The sequence below is a fragment of the Physcomitrium patens genome, chromosome 8 (assembly GCF_059467195.1).
Source record: "Physcomitrium patens ecotype Gransden chromosome 8, ASM5946719v1, whole genome shotgun sequence".
Taxonomy (NCBI): domain Eukaryota; kingdom Viridiplantae; phylum Streptophyta; class Bryopsida; order Funariales; family Funariaceae; genus Physcomitrium; species Physcomitrium patens.
The window spans coordinates 7516365-7534981 of record NC_143417.1 but is presented as its reverse complement, the minus strand read 5'-3'; the positions used below and the strand labels follow the sequence as shown (position 1 = coordinate 7534981).

Sequence of the window (18617 nt, the reverse complement as noted above, 5' to 3'; positions counted from 1 at the left end):
GGGTGCTTGCCTCTCTAGGGGTGGTACAGCCAGTCTCCCCAAGCCCTAAAGTTGCCCTCCCTCTCTCCCTCCCTAAACCCCACCCCACAGTTTTGGGAGCAGTCGTTGTCGAGGTCGTGGTCTGGGTGTGGCGTCGAAATCGGTGTACATGATCATTCCCAGCCGGATTTCGTTTCATTTTGTTTCCTCTGTTGTTAAAATTTGCATTTGATGGTGATAAAATTGGCTGTCGAGTGGCGACAAACAGAGTGGATTTCTTCCTGGAATAGATCAGACTTTGGAGCTTGCGGAGGGCATGGGATCTGGATCTCAGGCCGGCATCGGAGTGCGCTTGTGTGGATCTGCCGGTCTGGAGTTCGCACGTATCCCGAGGCATCCTTCATTTAGATAAAAATCTATGAAAGGGAGCCTCTGTCATGGGGAGGGTCGCATGGCGGAGCTCTCCTGGTGTGGAGGAAGAGATCTCGCAGCGGCAGCGACCAAATAACGTGTGAGGCACAGTGTGCACTGGGAGTGCGGTGGTGGCATGGGTGCGGCCAACTCCAACCCTCATTACGTGTACTTTACCATGCCTTTGCCTCGAGGTTTCTATTCTGGGGCTCTTGGAATTTGCCAGTTGAAACATCATGCCACTCACACAGTTTCTTCATTGTCCTTTATTTATCCTCACTCATGCAGCGAGTGTCATCGGTGAAGATTGAGTCCTACAGCCAAGAATGAGGGGCAGCATATCCATAGATTTGTCACTTAACGCAGATGCTGTAGAAGCTTTTAAAATACGAATGATTTTCCGGATAGCACGAGGATTCTCTACTTCTTCAGTTCATGGCGAGATGGGGTGTTCGATGGGGACGAGTTTTTATTATTTCATTATATTGATCTTTCTGCGTCCTTGGTTCCCTTGTTCTCCGTTCCCCCTGTTCTTATATTAGGTTTAGTGGTGGTGTGATGTTGTGGCAGTGTGAAGCGCATACTGGTTGGATGTGATCCTTTTCCCAACTGCTGAGGGCTACGTGGGCATATGCTTCTTTTGCATCCCTGTACATTCTGACACCATGTGAAACCAGATTTATTTAAGCACAAAGGGGAGAAGGAGGAGGAGAGGGTGTTTAAGCTTCACATTCTTGTATCCTCACTCTGCGAAGATAATTAATTACTCTTTTTCACACAAAACGGGGCATACTTGATGCTTTGGATTAATGAATGTTAATAGAGATAGAGCATCTTCGTTTCTATTTGCTAGGATATAACCAAGAACATCTAAAGCTGATTCTAACCTTAAATGCAATTTTTAAAATTGCAATTGATGTAGTTAATTCTAAACTTAAAGCAATATTAGATCACATTGTGGCAACTTTGGGGTTTCAACTTATATTCATTTCTATTTTTGTTTCAGTAATTTGTGGACATATTCTGAAGAAGCATTTGAATGTTGTATTTTGTTGTATTTTTTCATATTCAATTGCATGTATTCAGATATATATATATATATATATATATATTTATGTATTTATATTTATACATACATACATACATACATACATACATACATATTTCTTTTATTTTTAAAATAAAATTATTTTATATTAGTTTGCTTAAATCATACCATCTTTATAGTAACATTCTTTGCCATATGGTTTTACTAAGTTTTTATGCAAAGTGGATGTTTTAAATTATTTAAGAAGAATAAGTCTTTAACTCATCTATTAAATTATTTTGCATTGCTATTAGAAGGTATCATGTTATCAACCACATGTATAAAAATTTATGCTTTTTAGACAAATTTTGTTAGAATTGCATTGCATAAGCACACATTTTATTTTTTATTAATAAATTTAAATAAAATTAAGCCATAAATAAAAAAGCATCTATTATCTATAGATGATTACAATGTCCTTATAATTTAATTAATAACAATAAATATAGTTCCATAGGTCTTAAAAATCTCTACCAAACTTAATGTACAAATATCATGTTATAAAAACTTTATAATGTGTTATTGTTTATTATCAAAAAAACTAAATTATAATTAATAAAATAAATTAAGACTATTTAAGTCGTATATTTATTTTCTTCAAATTTTATTAGTTTGTATTTAATAATTTGATTAATCATCAATGTCATAAAAATATTAACATGTATTAATATAATTTAAAGTTAATATTACCATCCAAAAAATATTAAAAATATTTTTTAGATCTTATTTGTAATTTTAAAAATTATAAATATTATTTGAATAATATTATGAATATTTTTATAAAAATACTTATTTATACTTTAAAAAGCCATTGTAAAGAATTGAACCAGGATTTAAAGACTATGAAATATGACTAGATCAATTGGATGTCTTTAAATACTATAGTAAAGTCAAAGTTGTAAAAAATTTAGACTTATTAGAAGAAACTAGAGTGACTAACAAATAGTGGTAGAAAATCAAATATATGACTTTTATATGAGTTGGAGCAGCTTATATATAATTAATAGGATAAATCTAAGACTTTATGTCGTCTTTAGGATACTACACACACAACTTGTCATCTTTAATGAAGTTCAAACCTTTAACTATACAATCAAGTTATCTTTGAAATAAATTTTAATTGCATAAATTTATTTATTTATTTATTTATTTTTAATAATTATTTTTATATTATTATATATATATTTTATAATAACTCGGATTTAGATTTTTTTTTATTTAAAAAAAATGATTATATATGTATGTTTAATTTTTATTAATATTTTATTATTTACTAATAAAAATTCTAATAAATAAATTATACATATTTTTTGGATATATATATATATATATATATATATATATATATATTTATTACTATTCTTCTTTTATTTTTGTAATATAAGTTGCTTAAGTGGTTTGAATGTATAAAATTTGCTTTGCAAGTTAGACAAATGTCTTGTAAGTTGGACATATGTTGAAGGTCATGTAGAACATTGATATATAGTTCTTAATTAGATATTATATATGGAAGTAAGAGTGAAGCCATATTTCTTCTATGTACACAAGAATGTATTGGTTCATTGAATCTTTATAATCTTTATAATTCATATTCTTAAAAGTTTGATAAGAGTATGAATTCATTATTAATGTTATATCTTAAGAATCAGTAGATTACTCTACTTTTCTTTTTCTTCTTGAAAGATTATAAACTACCTACCTTTAAATTAATATATTCTTAATTTTTTAATATATTTTTTAATAAAAATAAACTATCTTTATAAAAAAAATAATTTATAGTAGAGAATATCGATTATTTTCTTTTAATTAGACTTTAAATGTTTAAAAAATTAATTTTTATAAAAATAAAAGAAAAATTATGTATATTACATTTGATGGAATTAAAAATTGATTTATAACTATTGTATATTTACATGAGCTTATCAACATTTTTTGATTTAAAATTTTATATCTTACCAACTTTAATTATAGAAAATACTATTTTTATATCTATAAAAAAGTCAACAATGAAATTTTATGTCTATTCTAAGAAATTGTCAAGGACAAGAACTCGATGAAAAAGTAATTCAGACAAGTGACCCTTCACTCAAAGAAAGGTAACAAAATATAAATAAATAAGTATGTATATTGAAAGAGATACTAGAATGGCTATTGACAAAAGACAAGAAAACTAGAGACCCTTGAAACTAGACTAGAAGCAAGAAAGGAGTTGACAAGAGTGAAGAAGGCTTCACCCTTGTTTCTAAATATACTATCTAACTAGGGCTACGTGGCGACGTTCTATAGGACCTCCAATATGTGTTGACTTTGTAGGATACATGCCTTGACTTACAAGACAAGTTTTTCTACGTGTGGGCCACATAGTTAGCTTGATCTTCAAGCTAACAACATGTGTGGCACATGGCCAACTTGTTGACCACGTTTTTAATCCAAAAAGTCAATTAAAGTCACCTATGAAGTCATAGCAGCGTCTATAAAGCTTCTAGGAAGCTTCCATATTAAATACTATAGAATTAACTTATTTTTATCTACTTTTACTTACTTCCACTTATTTGTATATGTAATTACTAGCTTACATGAGTATGTCCATGACAAAAATTTGTGTAATTGAAAGAAATAACTAAATCAACCTTATAATTGAATTTATAAAGTATTACTATTACAACTATAAGGAAGATAAGGATTAATATGCTAAAGAAGTTTGATAGAATAAGATTAAAATTTTAAAGGTTATTTTTATAGCAAATCAAGCTTCATCTAAAGTTACATCTTTTTGAATATCTTGATGTTAATTATAAGAACTTGATGAAGGAAAATAAACAAGTGAGAATTTTTTTAAAAAAAGATGATAAAATAGAAATAAGAAAGCATATATTAAAAAAAACTAAAATAGCTATTATCAAAAGATAAAAAATTAAAGATTCTTGAATCTAGATTAGAAGTAAAAATAAAATTGACAAGAATGAAGAAGGCTTTATTCTTGCTTCTATATGAACTATTTACTTAAGAATGACATTGATATGAATTTTAAAGAAAGAAAAACTCAATACACTCTTATGTTACTCAAAAAGACTAAAAAATCACTTGAAGATGCTATAATATTAAACTAGAATGGCTATTGCTAAAGACAAGGAGGCTAAAAAGTCTTGAAATAATGTCATATAGGACTTCCAAAACGTATTGACATTGTAAGATACATATCTTAACTTGCAAGGCAAGTTTTCTATATATACGCCACATAATTAGCTTTTTTTTATAAACTATCAATACATGATTAATTTTTTGACCAATTTTTTAACCTATCAATTACCTACAAACATATGTAAAGTCAAGGTAGCATCTATGAAGCTTTTAGAAAGCTATTCTATAAAATATTATAAAATAAAATTATTTTTATCTACTTCTATTTAATCATATAAGTAAATATTAGAATAAATATGTATGTGTGTGAAATTATTTCTTTTTTTAGAGATAAGTTTCAAGAAGAGTAATCATCATTTGTTGAAAAATCTAAGATGTAAAAAACTATATTTGCCACATATTCTAATCTTTGTTCACTTTAAAGATGGTTGATAGGTCTTCTCAACCATTGATAGTATTTTATATCAATTCAGGAAGACCACTTTATTATTTCATTGTTGTTGAGGCCATTATAACTCCCTTCAAATAAAAAATTTGAAATATTGTTAAGAATCATTACTACCTCTAATAAAATAATCAAACATTAAGAGTTTCTTTTAAGATCGTGATATCAAACATGTTGTATCTTGCCATTTATTTGAAGAAAGACATGCCATTTTTGAAGATCTTCATCTTTATTATATTATCTTCAAGGTTATAACAATTGTAATGTCTTGTCTAGTAAGTGAGTAAGTGATAACTCTTAAGTTAAATTTGCTGATTATTAGTTCTTTTTTTTTTAGTATCACAAATATACAAAAATTACAAAGAAGAGTAGAAGATAGAATACTATCTTTTCTAAAACTTATTTCTTTTATGGCAAAGATTTATTATTTTTATCCTGATTTTGATGGATATTATTGATGAAAAGCTTCAACCTTCTTTGTTGGCTTCCATGTCTGTTTATTAATATCATGTCTCTGCCAATGAACAAGATATTTTAATCTATTATGGCACCACTTTAAATCTAAGACTTCTTCTATCTTTAACTTTTGATTATTATCAAATTCTATAAGAAGAGGTGGCATTTGTCTTCTTTTTGAGATATTCACTATCTTATATGACTCAAGAGGAGACACATTGTCATGTTGTGGTTTGAATACCATGTGAGAATAATGCACATATATATTTAATATAATTTGCTATAGAATGTAATGAAAGCTATGTTATTATATTTTAATTAGTTATAAAATATGATTAGATTATTACTTTAAAGAAGTTAGTTTAAAAAGATTATTATTGAAGTTGATTTTATATTGATAATAGTTTTATATATATTTAAAACCATCTTTATTAGACATTGGTAATTCTTAAAAACTTATTTTATTTCTTTTATTTGATATTTAGGACACATATTATGCAAAAATTATTAAAAAAAGGATTAGAAAAGGATTTTTATATAAAAAAAGAATAGTTAGGTCCATTATATAAATGAATATAGATAGATGATAAAAATCTCCATTCTTATTGGCCAAAATTTATACCCAATGGACTTCAAGGAGGCTGCCGAAGGCCTCATTAGGATTTAGGATTAGTCTTTCGAGTGCATTTGAACTTAGAAGATTAGCATTAAGAAGTTTAAGTTTTTGGCTATGGTTTCAATACAAATTTTGAGTGATTTGGAGTTTTTATGAAAGAAATATAGGTACTCAAAGTTAAAGTGTTGATTTTGTATCTATTGTCACTCTTTTGGACTTAATGTATGCATATAAAAAAACAATAAAGAATTAGTAACTAAGATCATTGAGAAAAATTTTTTGACTATAATTTTTGTATATTTTTTGATGAATTCTAAGCTAAAATAAAAGAGATATAAGAAGTTGAAGTCAATACTTGCAATATAAAAGCAATAAGAGATCTAATTTACTAATGGATGTATTTCGAGCTATATCTTCAACAATTTGATAAGATTTTGGCTTAAATTTTTCAAGAATAAATGTTATCATACTACTAAACTTTACACATATATTTTGTAGCATTTGGATTTTGGATTTTTTGATATACGAAGAAAATAAAATTTGGGTGCTTATAAATTAGAGTTTAGAATAACTATTAGGATTTTTAAGATATCAAATGATGTGTAGTAGATTTATAATTTATTTTTTAAAAATAAATCTTGAGGATAAATTCTACATTATCTAAAAATTTGAAAAAAAATGAATGGTTGAATCAAGAGATATGATATTCTAAAATTTGAGAAAAAAAAATCCTTTGCAAGAAAAAAATATTTTGAAATAATTTTTCTATAATTTGGATATTTTATACAAAATAAAGGAATTTTTGGAAGCCAAATATATATATATATATATATATATATATATATATATTAAAGATAGAGATATGGAGCTATGACAAAATTATGATATAAAGATAGATTTTTGTAAGGAGATTATAGATTTTTTTTAAGCTTATGAAAAATCTAACTTATCGGCAAATAGTTAGTTAGAATTTGATATAGCAAAGGATATTAGAGCATTTCTAGATGCTTTAAGAAGCCTTGTATATAAACCTCTTTAATTAAAAAAGTATTTTGCTAATAGAATAACTTTTTATATTATTACATTTATTTATCTTTTATAAAAAGAATAAATTATTCATTGAAGCTTGGCCAATAAATTAAAGCTAAACTCTCTACAATTAGGTATTCAATGAATTCTTAAATAAAAAATCACACTATACAACAAGATAGAATATGGAATAGACCTTCATAGACTTTGTTGGATATAATTAATAAGGAACAAGATTGACTTGATCAAAAATAGGAAAAGATTAAAGCCTATAATAACAAAACTTGTTACAAGAACGAGTAGTTTTGATAGTGCAACAAAGTAATGATATCTTTTTATCTACAATGAATTGTGGTTGTTCTTTATGATAGGCATCAGCATCGATCTTTTGTCATTCTTGAACTTCCTTTAATTGCACCTTCATTGTTGTATTTAGCTTTGACAACGGACTCGTTAAATCTTCTGTTGTAAGATTATTAACTTTTGAAAAGTCAAAAGTATCAAGTTATAGATAATAAATATTATTGGTAAAAAATATTTATTAAATAGAAAAATAAATCAAATTATTATATGTAAAATTTGCTAATGGCAAAAAAATTGTCTAGTTATTTTGATGATAATTGATGGTACCTCTCAAATACTACTTCAAAATTTAATTCATTTTTTTTATTTGTCCATCACTTTGAGGTTGAAATGCAAAAGAAAGCTTTATATCCACCTTTAGAATTTTGAAAAGGATTCTTTCAAATCTTGATACAAATTGAGTCCCCTTATCTAATATAATATCTTTGAACAATCTACAATAGTGATAGATGTTATCAAGAAAAAACTTAGCCATTTCTTTACTTATGATATATTTTGTACATGATACAAAATATGCCATCTTGATAAAACAATCTACTATCACAAATATACAATCATATAAATGTGAGATTGAAAGATCTACAATAAAGTCTATTAAAATAGAAGACTACGGTTGTTTTGGAATAAATAATAGTTGGAGAAGTCAATAAGGTCAATGATGAGAAATTTTTTAACTTAAAAAGATATTACTTGATTGTACAAAGTTTTTAAGTACCTTTCACATTTGAAGCTACTAAAAATCTCTTGATATTAGCTCCAAAGTCTTATTATATGCAAAATATTTGATTGCTACAAAGTCATAACAAGCTTGAAGAACACGTAATTATATTTTGTCTTTTATAATGTTTAATCATCGTTTAAAGTAAAGTAGATTATTCTTGAATTTAAACTTAGAAATATCATGAGACATAAAAAAATTGTTCTTAATATTATGAATAAGAAAATTTGAAGACATACTTGTTTGAATTTGCTTGACAAAGGTTGAATCAATAATCAATGTCAATTTTCTTGCTTAAAGATGAAAAATACTCTAGTCTCAAGAAGATTGTTTTCTATTGAACAAAAGCTATGTCTCTTTCTTTTGGTGTAAGATAAAAATATATAGAAAGGGCATCTAACAAACTTTATTATTTTTTGCATAGATAAGTAATCTTAAAATCAAATTTTGATAAAGACATATTTCAATAAGCTTGGCGATAATTCAAAATACATATTGACATGAAATACTTGACATTCTTGTGATTCATATACACGATGATTAAACTAAAAGCGCCTTTTAGATAATGATGACATTCTTAAAATGAATCTATAATTGTAAGAAGTTTTTTGTTATAGATCTCATAGTTAATCTTGGCTACTAAAAACTTTCTAGAATGAAAAGTTACTAAGTAGAGCTTATAATCTGCTACCATTTGTAAGAAAACAACATCCATAGCAAAGTCTAATACATTTATTTCCATAAAAAACTCCTTCAAAAAGTCAATATGATATAAAATTGGTATAGAAATAAAGGTTATTTTTAAAGCTTTAAAAGATACTTGAGCTTCTTTGTTCTATTTAAGTTTGTCTTTACATATCAAGTGTATAAGAAGGGTTGTAATTTGAAAAAAGTTCTTGATGAAGATGCAATAATAATTGACAAATCTGAAAAAGTATTATACATCTTCAACTCTTATCGAGATCTTTTAATCTATGATAGTTTGGACCTTCTTAAGATCTATGATAAGAGCATTGTTTGAAATGATATATCCTAAGAAGTCAACTTGAGAAGTATGAAATATACACTTTTTTATCTTTACGTATAATTCTATATTTTTTAGTTTTTGTAAAATACAATGAATATAAAATTCATGCTCTTCTTTGTTCTTAAAGTAGATTAAAATAAAGTAAATTAAATAATAAACAATAAAATCATTAAGAAACTTCCAAAAAATATCATTTATTAGATGTTGAAAAGGAATTAATCCATTTGTAAATCTTAAAGGCATGACCTTATATTCAAAATACCCATATTTAGTTCAAAATATATTTTTTATTTTTATTTATTTCTTTTTTTAATGGATATCAATTATGTACTTTTAATAGATCTATTTTTGTATAGATCTTAGTTTGATTCAATTGATCAAGAAGTATTGAAATCAAGGATAAGAAATACCTATTCTTAATGGTGATCTTGTTGAATCATTGATAATCCACATATATCTACAAAGATTCATCTTTTTTCTTTATAAATAAGATAAGTGTTATGGACACAAAAATACAGACTCGAGATCTAACAAGAAGTTCAAGAAGAATTGACAAGAACTAGATTAATCAGATGAGAACAACACCAGAGAGGTGAGCTAGAGCTCCAAGAGATGTGTTGTCGAGACTGAAGAACTCTTCAGCCTCGATTCCAATATATACTCCTATTTAGGAAGCTTCTCAAGTAACTTCTACCAACTAAGAAGCTTCTACAAGGTTCCAGAGACTTACTTCTAGAAGGTTCTAGAAACTTATCTCTAGAAGGTTCTAAGGACTATGTCTCTAACATCTTCTTCTAACTAAGAAGCTTCTATAAGGTTCCAGAGACTTACTTTTAGAAGGTTCTAGAAACTTGTCTTTAGAAGGTTCTAAGGATTATGTCCCTAACATGAGCCCCTTCTTTAGCTTCAAGGTCTCTGAGAAGCAATGATGTTGTTAATCAGTACCAACGCAAGAAAATGAAGATCTGTCGCATAACGTCTACTATGAACTCTAAGTGTTGTTCACGAGGCAAGTGGTTTATCAGCCCTTGAAGCCAACGGTAGTAGCCCACTCCTTCAACTTCTGACCAAGCATGAACTTCCGTGTCTTCATTGTAAAATTGTCCTGCAAACATGCCTTCTGGCTGACCATCGTAAGCAGGCTCGGACTCAAATACAATTACCAGTGATCGGTTACTTGGTGTCCTCCATCGTCGTCATGGTGTAGGTACTTCTTCATCTCGGGGTCGCCTTCGTGAGCTAGTCGGTTGAGATAATCTGACTAACATAGTATCTATCTTTTGGCTATCCATATCAGAAGACCAAACTATGGCTACTGAAAAAATTCTATTTTATCTTGGAGAAACTAACTACATCAACTACGAATTTTGATGGTGCTCTCCCCCTTTCTTATATTCTTGGGTGAGCAAGCTTCAGAAGGAAGCTATCGTCGAATTAGCTTAGGTTTACGAGGATGTTGTTGATGAAACTCCTGTACCTTTTGTGGCACATTGGTGAGATTTTTAGCTGGCTTCCACGTTCGCTCATTAATGTCGTAGCCGCACTAATGAACAAGATACTCCAATTTGTCCCACCTTTGCCGTGAATCCAGCACCTTTTCAACCTCGTATTCTTTGTGGTTCTCGATCTCAATACTAGGTGGCGGACATAGCACTCTTCCAGGAAAAGACGACTCTCGATAAGGCTCCAATAGAGAAACAAGAAAGACGGGATGTACTTTCATAGAAGCCGGTAATTCCAGACGATATGCCACTGGATTGATTTGCTTCTGGATGATAAATGGTTCCAATCTTCGATAGTCCAACTTATCACATGGTCACTTGGTCTTGATATTCTGTTGAAGAAACCATGCTTTATCTCCAATTTTGAAAGTAGGTGCTTAATTCTGAAATCTATCTACAGACGCCTTGTAGGATTCTTGAGCGGATTGTAATTGAAGCTTCAATGTATTTTGAAGCTCTGATAGTTGTTTTGCAAATCCTTCAGCTGTTGGATTGTTATTTGTTGACGGACTCAATAAATCAAGCTTGGGATGATATCCATAGTTGGAAAAGAATGGTGAATATTGAGTCGACGCATGGAATGTGTTGTTATATGCAAACTCGGCTAGTGACAGATATGTGGTTCAATTGTCTTGCTGATAGTTGATGCTGCATCGTAAGTATAGTTCTAAGACTTGATTCACGCGTTCCGTTTGGCTGTCAGTTTGAGGATGAAAAGCCGAAAAAAGCTTGATATCCACCTTCAGTATCTCAAAGAGTGATCTCCAAAACTTTGATATGAACTAGGTTCCTCGATCTGATACGATATCATCTGGTAGTCCATGATATCGATACACATTATTGAGAAAGAGCCTTGCTGTGACTTCATTAAATGATGTCTTCTTTCAAGGAACAAAGTGCGCCATATATGTAAGCCGATCTACCACGACAAAGATGTTGTCAAATGAGTTCGATGATGGAAGATCCATGATGAAGTCCATGGAAACTGAAAGCCATGGTCAACGTGGAATCGACAATGGCTGTAGGATTCCATAAGGGAGGTGCCGAGGATTCTTGGATCTTGAATAGATGTCGTAGGAGAGGACAAAATCTTTCACATCCTTCCACATTTGAGACCACTAAAAATCTCGAGAAATAAGCTCTAAAGTCTTATTGAATCCAAAATGTCCCGAAGCTGGAAAATCATGGCGAGATTGAAGAACTCGGAGTCGTGCTTGTCCTTTTGAGATATACAACCGCTCCTCAAAGTATAAAAGATCTCCCTCCACCTTGAACTTGTCGTCCTTGGCATGCTACTTGATATCAATGGCTACTGAATCTTTAATGGTCGCGGCACGTAACTGATTCAAGAAATCAGCATCAATTGGCACAATAGTAGCCAAAAGCCAAAATTGCTCTGGCTTCAACAACGTCATACATTGTTGATCAAACACTGCTTCTCCAGCCTTTGGTACAAGATACGATTTCTTCAATAAGGCATCAGATAGTCCTTGCTGCTTTCTAGGTTGATAAGTGATAAAAAAAACAAACCTACATAGCAATATACTCCACCAAGCTTGACTTCGATTTAGAACTCGAGCCAACATGAAATACTCCAAATTCTTGTGATCTGTATATACGATCACTGGGTGTGCAGCTCTTTCAAGAAAATGACGCCATTCTTAGAAAGAATCTACTATAGCAAGAAGTTCCTTATCGTGGATCTCATAATTGATTTCAGCAGCAGAGAACTTTCGAGAATAGAATGCAACTAGATGGAGCTTCTTGTCTTCTCCCATTTGTGAAAGTACAGCTCCCAAAGTAAAATCCGAAGCATCAGTTTCTAAATAAAAGGCCTTTGTAAAGTTTGGATGTACCAAGATTGAAGCCGTAGTAAATGCGGTCTTCAGGTCTTGAAATGCCTTCTCTTCTAGAAGTCCCCATTCCAGCTTATCCTTCCATATCAACCGAGTGAGAGGAGTAGCAACTTGAGAGTAATTCTTGATGAAGATCCGATAGAAGTTGGCAAAGCCAAGAAAGCATTGTACGTCTTTAACCGTCTTCGAAACCTCCCAGGACATGATTGCTTCCACCTTCTTGAGATCCATCTTCAAGCCTTCCGTAGTCGCAACGAACCCCAAGAACTCCATCTCCATTTGGTGAAATAAACACTTCTCCAACTTGGCATATAGTCCTCGCTCGCATAGTTTCTCCAAGACCAAACAAACGTATTTTTCATGCTCTTCCTTATTTTTGGAGAATATCAAAATATCATCCAAATAGATGACAACAAAATCGTCAAGGTACTCTCGAAAATGTCATTCATCATATGTTGAAAGACTGCTGGAGCATTGGTAAGACCAAAGGATATGACATTATATTCAAAATGGCCATACCTTATACGGAACATTGTCTTCCACTCATCTCTTTCCTTGATTTGTACGAGGTTGTAAGCTCTCTTTAGATCAATTTTTGTAAAGATCCTTGCACGTCCAAGTTATTCTAAGAGACCATAAATCAAGGATAATGGGTAACGATTCTTCTTTGTTACCTTGTTGAGGCCTGGATAGTCCACGCACATCCGCAATGAACCATCTTTCTTCTTCACAAATAAGATGGGTGTTCCAGCTGACGATTTTAAATGACGGATATAGTTCTTGGCTAGATTCTCATCGATGTACTTCCGCCATTCCACCAACTCCGTCTACGATAGATTGTAGATTGGGCCAAAAGGCCGTTGTGCTCCTTCCTGTAAGTCTATGGCGCAATCATATGGTCTGTCTTCAGGTAGAATGTCAGCATTTTTCTTTTGAAACACGACTTAAAAATCCTTATATTGCTCCGATATACTTACTGTCGAGATCTTCTCCCCAGTAGTTGGAGCCGCATAAATGACAAATGGTGTGCCTTCCTTGGACGATCTTATAAACGCTCTTGCTCCAATAAATAAGGATTTCTCTATTCGGGGTTTTCTACTAGGCTTGCTCTTGGGTGGTTTTGTAGAAAAGGTCATCTTCCGCAATTTCCAATTTATAGATGGGTTATGCTTTTCCATCAGGAAAGACCAAGAATAACAAAATTTGATAGGGTTCTAATAATATTGAAAATAATATGACTACTATGGCCCTTAAACGTCACTTCTATAGATTCTGATTCATGGGTGACACTACCGGACAATAAAGGTCGTCCATCTATGACCTCAACGTGAACAAGTTTGGATTTTTGTACTAAAGGGATCTTATGATGCTTCGTAAATTCTTCGTCTAAGAAATAAGCAAATGCTCCTGAATCTAATAATGCTAAGGTTCTCAGTTTTTGAGGGCCAATAAGCAAAGGGATTGTAGAACAAAGGGCAAGTTGAGCGGAAAGAAAGGAACCTGGTTGTTGTTGTGATATTTCACTGTCCAGTTGCACGGTTCTTATTGTGGCTGGGCATCCTCGTTTTCTTGAATAAATGTGCCCCTAGTCTTGACAATACGTTGATTTTGCTCGTTGGGGCAGTTTCTAACTTTGTGGCCTTCTTCACCATAATACAAGCATAGACTTTCTTCCATACGTCCCTTTTTTTCTTCTAGAGTAAGGGATTTGACACGTACTGCATCAATATGCATGTCTTCTACTTCTGAATGTGAATTCATGCTGCTTGCCGACATAGTTGGGACGTGGTGAATCGTATGTTGTCTTAAACATTGAACTTGGTGACGTTGGAATAGACGATTATCACACTTCATAGCTTGGCTAATAGCTTCGTTGAGCGTTTGTGGATCAGGAAGAGTTAACAGCAAATCCTTCACATCGTCCCTTAAACCCCAATAGAATTGACTCATCAACGCTTCTTCGTCCCAATTGATGTCGCATGCTAATTGCCTGAAGTCCGATGCATAGACTGATGTAGAGCGTATCCCTTGCCGTAGTGACTAGATCTTTGTTGTAGCCCATCGAACCTTGTCATGTTCACCAAATGCTTTTGCAAACGCCTCCAAAAAGGTTTCAAAGTTGTTTAGTATGGACTATCGTTTCTCAAACAAAGGAGCAAACCATGATAGAGCTTGCCCTATGAGTAAGGTTCCAACAAGCCCAACACGTGACTCCTCCGTTGGATAGCGTTCGGGCTGTAAAACTGTTATCAACCTGATTTGGTTGACAAATCCTCGAAACTTGGAATACGTACCATCGAACTTGTCCGAAAGGCTAATTCGGGGCTCCTTATGTTGTAGAACCAGCGGTGCTTGTCGAACGTGAGGCAAAGTTGCTTCTCCAAGTACAAAAGTTTGAGGCTGGTGCAACCTAGATTGTGCCATCCTAGATGCTCCATCATTATGAAGCCTTGCCATGACTCCTTCAATCTCTGCAGTTCTTTGCGATAACGTAGCGAGGGCATTCATGATAGCATCCAACTTGAACTCTGAACTTTCTATCATACTAATGTCTTGGCCCCCGGCCATTCTAAGAGAAGGACAGAAATGACTCTACAAGAAGACAATATTGGTTTAAAGGAAGGTACTCCGCAACCTCTAAAATGCCTTAAGAGCTTCAAGAAAAAGGGTAATCCACTCTCTCCAAGAAGAATAAGACTCCAATATTGTAACAAAAGAAGTATCAGTTTAGAGGAGGGTAATCCGCAACCTCTAAAATGCTAGTATACTTCTAAGCAGAGGGGTAATCCACACTCTAACAAAGAAGAAACTAGCTCTGATATCTGAGGTGAGTGATGTCTTGACAAACTATCACGGATACAAAAATAGAGACTCGAAATCTAACAAGAAGTTCAAGAAGAACTGGAAAGAATTAGATTAATCAGATGAGAACAACACCAGAGAGGTGAACTAGAGCTCCAAGAGATGTGTTGTCGAGACTGAAAAACTCTTTAGCCTCGATTCCAATATATACTCCTATTTAGGAAGCTTCTCAAGCAACTTCTACTAATTAGGAAGCTTCTAGAAGGTTCTAGAAACTTATCTCTAGCAGGTTCTAAGGACTATGTCCTTAACATCTTCTACCAACTAAGAAGCTTCTAGAAGGTTCCAGAGACTTACTTCTAGAAGGTTCTAGAAACTTGTCCCTAGAAGGTTCTAAGGATTATGTTCCTAACAATAAGAATCTTAGCTGGAAATTTAAAATGATATATGAAGTTCTTAGCCAAATTTTTATCAATATATTTCTTGAATTTAGCCAACTTATTCTGTGATAGGCTATAGATTGGTATAAATAGTAGTTGAACCCTTTTTTAAAGATCAATAGAATAATCATTAGGACAATACTCTAAAAAAAATATTTGCATTCTTCTTTTCAAAGACATCTTGATAATTTTGGTATTGGCTTGAAATGCCATTTAAAATCTTATTTTTATCAACAATAGGTGTGGAGTATATAACAAAAGTTGAATCTTCTTTTGTAGCATGCATGAAAATTCTCACACCTATCAATAATAATTTGGATGTATTGGTCTTATGAATTTTTATTTGTTTAATAGAATCTTGAGCTAAATTATAGAAAAAATCAAGATTATAAGAAATCCACTCTATTTAAGAATTATACATTTTTAACCACAATAATCTTAAAATAATTAGATTAGAAAGAAATCTAATCATATTAAATATTATTAAGTTATTATGACTAGTACTTGCTACTTTTACAAAAATAGTTTCATGTATAACATCTTCAAAAGATAATAAATGGCCATCTATTATTTTTACATGGAAAATTTTGATATTCTTAATTAATGACACATCTTATTTTTTAATAAAGTCTTCATCTATAAAATAGATTAAGGCTCTTAAATCCAACAAAGCTAAGACTTTGTGATTTTTTGGTCTTAAACAAAATACTATTGTAAAAGAAGGTGAGGGATATAAAGAGATAATAGGATCTTTACTAGGAGTTGTATAAGATTCTAATCACACAGTCCCTATTGTAGCTAAAGAGATTTGAATAAATGGCAAAATAAAACATATTGGTATCACAACTTTCAAAGAGACTTTCAATGCTTGGTAATTTTATTGGAGGTAGAAGCAACTCTTGATGGTATTACAAATGTTTTATTTGAAAGAAGTTATATAGGCCTCAAAAATGATCAAATAACATCATGGTCTTCCTTCCTTATAATGAAACATTATCAATAGTTGAAAGGACCTATCAACTACCTTCAAATGGAATAATGATCAAAGTATGTGGCAAATAGAATTTGTCACATCTTAGACTTTATCAACATGTGATCACTACTCTTTATAAAACTTGTTCCTAAAAAGGGGGATAATGTCACAAATATATATATATATATATATAATTATTTAGATTATATAAATAAATAGAAGTAGGTAAAAGTAGGTTAATTTGACAATATCTTGTAGAGAAGCTTCCTAGAAGCTATATACAATTTTCCACAACATTATATTTTTATGTTGTCTAATTATAATAAATAATAAATAATTATTTTTTATTTATTATTATTATTTTTTTATAATAAACATGATATAAGTTAAGTTTTTTTTTTAAAATACAAGATTTTACAAATAATAAAGCCAATTGCAATAAGTGGTATTTTGAAATTAAAATTATTTTTTTAAATGATAATCAAAATTTTATCTTAATTATTTCTTAAAGCTAAAAATACCTTATCAATCACAATCAGTTCAATTGTAAATTTTCTACACATGTCTGATGTTCGTAAGTCACTTAAATCTAATTAACTAAAATTGAATTAATGTCTCCTTATTCTTTCATCTACAAATTCAGATTTAAATGAATAAAAGTTATCATTTTAAGATGTGATATGTTGAGAAGGTGATTATTATACATATTATTGATAAATTATTATTTTGTTATATATGCAATATATTTTTATTTTTAAACTTAATTTATAAAAACAAAATTTTAAAAATAAAATAAAAATAAAATCTTAAAAATAATATTATTTAGAAAAACAAGCTTTGTTATCATAACCCAAATAGAGTTTTCACCTAAAAGACAAGGAGCAAGGACGAAGAATGGGAATGGAGGATACGACAAAGAATGGGAATGGAGGATTAGAGATAGGAGATGGAAATAGTGATAGGAGATAGAATGAATGAGTAATGAAATGGTAAGAGAGAGTGTGGCATTAACAATATCAAGGTGTGGTTTTAACAACTCTCTATATATAAATAGATTAAATAATTTTCATTAAAAATAAAATAGATCAATATAAAATGTATACCATAAAAGATATTTATAATATATAAGATAAAATTATTTTTCAAAATAGTACTATTTAAGAATTCAACATACAATGAATATAAATAAATAAATAAATAATCATAAATATATATATATATATATATATATATATTGTAGTAGAAACTTGTATCATTGGCTGAAAAAAATCACAATCTCAATTTGTAGCTTTTGAGATCCATGCCTAATGAGCTTGCAGTTCTACCCTTGGTAATTTGCAACAATAGCATGCAGATTTTGATCTCTAATTGATCAAAAGTTGAGTCATTGCTTCTCTTTTGATGAAAATAATGAGATATGTGGCCAATTAGAGATGGTTTTTGTCTCCTTTGGTTTATCCCCAATTTTTATATATAAAAATATATATATAGTGAATGAGACATGGTATTTGTGGGTGGAAAGAAGACGACCTCTCCTTCGTTCTTCATTATTTGTTGTTCTTCATTCTGCTGGCAGTGGGGGGGGGGGTCCATGCCAGGTCAACATGGGTCACGTCACTGGTGCCAGGCAGTCAGGTCCTCCTGCTGCTCCTCCACGGTGCCCTCCCTTTCCATTCCATGCCACGTGTGTATGTGTGTTCCGCCTCCAGCTGCCACTACTCGGGTGGGCACCTTTCCAACCCTTCTTCCTTCGTCCTTCTTCTTCGATCTCC

At 31.1% G+C, this 18617-nt stretch overlaps 1 long non-coding RNA gene across 1 annotated transcript; it reads left to right on the top strand.

Annotated features, from left to right (window-relative positions):
- Window positions 1–1395, top strand: LOC112285665 (uncharacterized). Its single transcript, XR_002970771.3, has 2 exons — window positions 1–558; window positions 961–1395. It is a non-coding gene; the product is annotated as an uncharacterized LOC112285665 (long non-coding RNA).
- Window positions 1396–18617: the final 17222 nt, after the last annotated feature.